This window comes from Meriones unguiculatus, chromosome 2 (genome assembly GCF_030254825.1).
Source record: "Meriones unguiculatus strain TT.TT164.6M chromosome 2, Bangor_MerUng_6.1, whole genome shotgun sequence".
Classification (NCBI taxonomy): domain Eukaryota; kingdom Metazoa; phylum Chordata; class Mammalia; order Rodentia; family Muridae; genus Meriones; species Meriones unguiculatus.
The window spans coordinates 77,266,279-77,272,724 of record NC_083350.1 but is presented as its reverse complement, the minus strand read 5'-3'; positions in this window follow the sequence as shown (position 1 = coordinate 77,272,724).

The following is a 6,446-nucleotide window of genomic DNA, read 5'->3' as shown; positions in this document are numbered from 1 at the left end:
CTCAGCTGTGCCTTCCAGAGACTCTGGCTGCCACACCTGCTGTCCCCGGCACGCCCACGTTCATCGTGACTCCAGTTCGGCTCTGGCCCCAGCAGCAGAGTTTCTGGAGGTGTTCCACAGCCACCCCCAATCTGGCCCTGTCTGTCTACACAGCTGAAAAGGCAGGCTCTATCCACACCTCCCTGCACTGCCTTCTCCTCTCTCTGCCAGGAGGCGCACATCAGCCCCCTGTCCCTCATCAGGGCTCCACCTCACCTACCTGGCTCCCTCCTCCTGAGCACAGGAGTGCTCATGCCATGCAAAACAGAACACACAAATTTAGGGGTAGCCATCTGTAATCCCAGCACACAGGAGGCAGAGGCAAGAGAACACAGAGATGAAAACTAGCCGTGGCTATATAGTAAGACAGAGGCCAACCAGGACTATAAGAATGTCTCAAAACACCAAAACCAAAAAGCCAGTCACCTTCCCAGTCTGTGCCTATCCAGTCTGTGCTTGGCTCCCCTTTCCTATTGCCAAGAACAGCAAAGAGGGTCCACTGGGCCTCTCTCTGTCCCCTTCTCTAGCTCTCCTTAAGCCCCTATGGGCTAGCTCTCCCCACCTCGCTGCTCCATGGCCTCACTAAGATCACCATGAAGTTTCTAACAGCGGCCTCGCTGGCCTCTGCTCAGCCACCACGGGTACCCTTCCTCACCAGTCTTTGACTATGGAGCCGGAGAGGTGCACTTGCCACCCAGCCTGACCCGGGTTTAATTCCCGGGACCCACACGCTGGACTGAAACCTGAGATCTACACATGTGCTGTAGCACTTGCGTGTCCACACACATACACGAATAGGCGTAATTTAGAAGCTTGTTAAGTTTTTAACTGTGAGAGCTGGGGTGATGGCTCAGCAGTGAAGAGCACTGTCTGCCTGCTTCTGTACCGCAGACTACCCAGGTTAAATCCCAGTGCCCACATGGTGACTCTCAACAGCCAGGAAGTCCAGTTCTAGGAGACCTGAAGCCCTCTTCTGGCCTCTGCAGTCACATACACATAGGCAAAACATACATACACAGAAAAAAAAATAAGGGTTTGTTGTTTTGTTTTAAATTGTGGCAAGCCCACCTCAGCCACTTTTCACATGGGATTCGGCGTTATTCACTCACACTATTGTGTGATACTAATATTAGGTGACGCTAGCTATTGTATGACACCACTCACACTGTTGTGTGACAGCTCTATGCCCTTTTCATCTTGGAAACTTTACATGCAAACATCAGTGGTTGGGGCTGGAGAGATGGCTCAGAGGTCAAGAGCACTGGCTGCTCTTCCAGAGGTCCTGAGTTCAATTCCCAACAGCCACATGGTGGCTCACAACCATCTATCATGAGATCTGATGCCCTCTTCTGGCATGCAAGCACACATGCAAGCAGGACCCTGTGTACATAATTAATAAATAAATCTTTAAAAACAAAACAAAAAACAGCAGTGGCTCATGGCTCCCCCCACCCTCTCCCTGGCATTTACTACTCTGCTGCTGCTTTTTCTTTTTCAGTTTAATTTTATTGACTTTCTGTGTGCAGCAAGGGGCATGCCTGTGCTATGACACAATCATGACACAATCATGGAGTCAGTTCCCTTCCGCTGTGTGTGTCTTTGAAGTCAGGTTGTCAGGCTGGGCAGCGAGCGACCACACAGGATTCTTTTGTGAAAGCTGAATCATATTCCACTATGTGCATCTGCCGCCTCTTCAGGCTCCAGTTATCCACAGAGAGTATCCGGGTTGCGTTTGCCCCTGGTTATTGCGAGCAACGCTGCCGCACTGAACAGACAGTTGCAGGACTTTCCGATCCTGCTCACTGTGCTCCGGTGTTGGATGCATTTGCAAGTGTGTATGAGAATATGGTCTACGGTGCGTGCATGCCACACATGCTCAGGTGCCCGAGTCGGCCAGAAGGTGTCAGATCCCCTGGACCTGTTATGGGCGGTTGTGAGCTGCTTGATATGGGTCCTCAGCCAGAACAGCAAGCGCTCTTAACCATCTCTCCAGCCCCTCGTTGTTTTCTTTGTTTGTTTGTTTTAATTTATTATGTATACAATAGCTGCATTATGCTTTCACATCAGAAGAGATCTCGTTACAGATGGTTGTGAGCCACCATGTGGTTGCTGGGAATTGAACTCAGGACCTCTGGACGAGCAGCCAGTGCTCTTAACCTCTGAGCCAATCTCTCCAGCCCCCTTGTTTTGTTTTTTTAAGACAGTATTTCTCTGTGTAGCCTTGGCTGTCATGGCACCGACAATGTAGAACAGGCTGGCCTCAAACTCACTGAGATCAGCCTGCCTCTGCCTCCCCAGAGCTGGGATTCCAGGTGTTCCAGCTGTTTGTTGTTGTTGTTGCTGTTGTTTTGTTTTTCCAGATAGCGTTTCTCTGTGCATCCCTGGCTGTCCTGAACTCACTCTGTAGACCAGGCTGGCCTCAAAGTCAGAGATCCACCTGCTTCTGCCTCTGAAGTGCTGGGATTAAAGGTGTGCGCCACCACTGTCCAGCTGTTTATTTTTTATTGGAGCAATTTGGCTTTTTCCATTTCTTTTCTCACTGTGTACTCTTTTTCTTCCTCATACCCTGACAGCAACTTAGCTGAGGGCCATGCCTTCTCCACCCTGGCCTTTCCCCAGCTGGTCTTGCTGCTCCCAAGGTGCTAGAACAAGGTGCTTTTCTCGTGGAGCCTGGAGAGGAGGGCTCCAGGGGCTGTCCTGTGCTGCTTGGGCACCTGGGCAGCCTTTCTTGGTTGACCCCAGTTTCTCCAGCTGTTGAAGGCATGGGTAAGGAAACGGTCATGCTTTTCAGTATCGTGGATCCCTCACCACCCCAGAGCCTAGCCTCCTCTCCTGCCCCAGCAGGCCCTCACACTGCTGCTCATCATTACGTGACTCACCCAGAGGCTTCTTGAACCATTTTCTGTCGTGGATAATTGTGGATAATTCCAGGGGCCAACTGGGCTGAGCTAGGGAATACCTCGAAAGCTGGCAGAGCATTGCTTCTGCGAGGCTGTCTCTAGAGCAGACAGACAGCACATTGGCTGGCCCATCCTTGGGTGGCTGTGGCGGGCACCATCTAGCTAACCTTCCGGACACCAGTATTCACACCAGTGCCCCAGCTTCTCAGACTCAAGTGGAGAGTCACACTTGTCCTTAGGTTTTAGGACTTGTGCTTACCCACCCTGGCTGCATCCTGGGGCCTCCAGCTTGCAAGCGGCCTATCATGGGATGATGCCTCAGCTTCTATAATCATGTGAACCATTTTCTCCAATAATCCCCTATCCACCTGTCTCCTGCTGCCTATCTATCCATCTATCTATCCATCTATCCATCCATCTATCATCTATCTATCTAGCCATCCATCTATCATCTATCTATCTATCTATCTATCTATCTATCTATCTATCATCTATGAGCTATGTTTATATGTATGTATCTATCATCTATGTATGTATGTATCAATCATCTATCATTGTCTATCATATATGTATGTATGTATGTATGTATGTATGTACGTATGTATCTGTATGTATGTATGTGTCTGTATGTCTGTCTGTCTACCAGTGGATCTATCTATCTATTCATCCATCCATCCTTTTTTTTCCGCTGTGGAGATCCATACCTAATAAACCCCTCTGACTGCCCTCACCCCTGCATGATGACTTTGCTTGTCTGTTCACTGCTCTCATGTTTCAGATACTGTGAACAATGCTGCTATGAACACAGAACTACAAATGCTCCCAGAAACAGACCTAATGGGTCATACAGTAGCAACTGTTTGTCTTTAGAAGGACTGCCCTGTGTTCCCACCACTTAACGCGGGCTCCAGTATCTCCACATCCGTTTATGCCAAAACTTGTTATTATTATTTTTTTAATTTCTCAGAGCCATTCTAGTAAGTGTCATAAGGTGCTTCATTGCAGGCTTTTAAGATTTAATTTTTTTTTTTATGGGCAGGACTGTTCTGCTTACATGTATCAGACATGTATGTCAGGTGCCTGCGGAGTTCACGAGGGTGTCAGATCCCTTGAAACTAGAGTTACAGGTAGCTGTGAGCCACCATGTGGGTGCTTGAAGCTGAGCCACTTCTTCAGCCCCAGCTCCATTGTCCCCTTCAGTTATTTACATGTGCCGCTCTCGCAGAGAACCCAGATTTGGCACGTATGTCAAGGGGATCTGACTCTCTCTTCCAGTTTGTTTGGGACCTTCACTTACGTGTGCACATACTTGTACACACACACACACACACACACACACACACACACACACACACTTAGACACACACAGACACACACACACAGGCACGCTCACACACACAGACATACACACAGACACACAGACACACACACACACACACACACACACACACACACACACCTTTTTAAAAAGCTTAGGAAACAACAGAACCACCACCAAACACCTGTCTTTTAAACTCCATTAAAAAAAATCTTCAAACAGTCCCCAGGGCCTTTGAGCACTTCTCCGCCGTGTGGCCTTTGCTCACTCTTCACAGCATAGTTCTTTCTTGTATGTTCTACTGCTTTGCTCTTTATTACATCTATTGATTTAAGTCTGAGTGTGTGTGGGGGTGAGTGCCACCACGTAAGCGGAAGTCAGAGGACTTACGGGAGAGCCATTCTCTTTCTCCACCATGTGGATCGGGGGGCGCAAACTCATCAGGCTTGGGGAACAGGCATCTTTTTTTTCTTTAATTAAGTGTGTATTTGTGTGCCTGTGTCTATTGTGCCTGTGTGTTGTGTGTACCTGCGTGTGTGCCTGTAAGTGCCCACAGAGGCCAAAGGAGTCAGATGTTAGTGAGTCAGCGCCTGTGGCTCTGTGACCCAAACTCCAGCGTCTGCAGGAGCGATACACTCTTAACCACTGAGGCGTCTCCCCAGAGCCTCAGTTCTTTTTGTCATTTTAGAAATCTTTTTAAAAAGATTTATTTATTTATTTATTTTATGTCTGGATGCTCTATCTGCCTGTATGCCCGCATGCCGGAAGCGGCATGAGATTCCAGTATAGATGTTTGTGAGCCACCGTGTGGTTGCTGGGAATTGAACTCAGGACCTCTGGAGGAGCAGACAGTGCTCTTATCTACTGAGCTATGGCTCTAGCCGCCTTTTTAGTCATTTTGTTTGTTTTGTTCTTTGTGTGTGAGCATTTTGCTCACACATATGTGGGCGCACCATGTGCATGCCCCATGCCCAATGGACCCAGAAGGAGGCCTGGGATTTCTTGGAACTGGAGTCAAGGACTACTGTGGGCTACCATGTGGTGTGGGGAATGTATCTGGGGCCCTCTGCAAACACAAGTGCTCTTAACTGATGAGCCATCTCTCCAGTCCCCTTTAAAACTATTTTAGCCGGGTGTGGTGGCACATGCACTTGGGAGGCAGAGGCAGGCGGATCTCTGTGGGTTCAAGGCCAGTCAGGTCTACAGAGTGAGTTCCAGGACAGCCAAGGCTGTTACATAGAGAATCCTTGTTTCAAAAAACAGAACAAAAACCTTACTTATTTTATTTTTAGTTTTGTGTTTGGGTATATACATGTATGAGGGCAGGTGTCTGAGGAGTCCAGGAAAGGTAGTTGACTCTCTAGGAGCTGGAGGTGCAGGGGATTATAAACTATGCAGTCTGGGTGCTGGGAACCAAACTCAGGCCTTCTGCAAGAACCATAAACATTCTTAACTGCTGAGCCATCTCCAGCTCATGTTTCCAATTCTTTGAATAAGAGGCCAAAACATAGAATTTGATGCTAATCCAAACACCAGGAACAAACTCCCATCTTGTTTTATTTTTTTATGTATTCTGGAACCCAGGCTGGCCTCAGACCCATTAAAATGACCTGCTTCAGTGTTCCAAGTGAGATTACACCTCTCTCTAGTTAGAGTAAACCTAAGACCTCATGGCGCATGCTAGGCCAGTCAGTGCTCTACCACAGAACTAGATCACCAGGCAATTTATACTTTTGAGACTGCGTCTCACTAAATCTATCCCTGAACTCACTCTGTAGGCCCAGCAGGCCTTGAACTTGTAACCTTCCTGCCTCAGCCTCCCAAGTACCCATGATTACAGGCTTGCACCATCACTCCTGAAAAGAGGAGCTATGTGGTGATGTATTATGATAACAACATGTCTTACCATCTAAGAGACTGGAGTTTTTCTGGACCTCACAGCAAGTTAATAATACACCTTGAAGTCACTTAAGACTCAACACTGATAACCTGCTGCGCCCTCAGCCTGTTGGTTTAACCCGCCTTTAAGAGAATAACCTAACAATCAGCTTTGCTTAGCTTGGATTTCCATGTAATCAACATTTACACCCTGAGCTAATGCATAGCTGTAATCTTAAATTACGTAGTCCTCCATGTCCCTGGCCTAGAGTAATATGTTTGTGTGTTCTAATAATTATTTGCTGAGTACA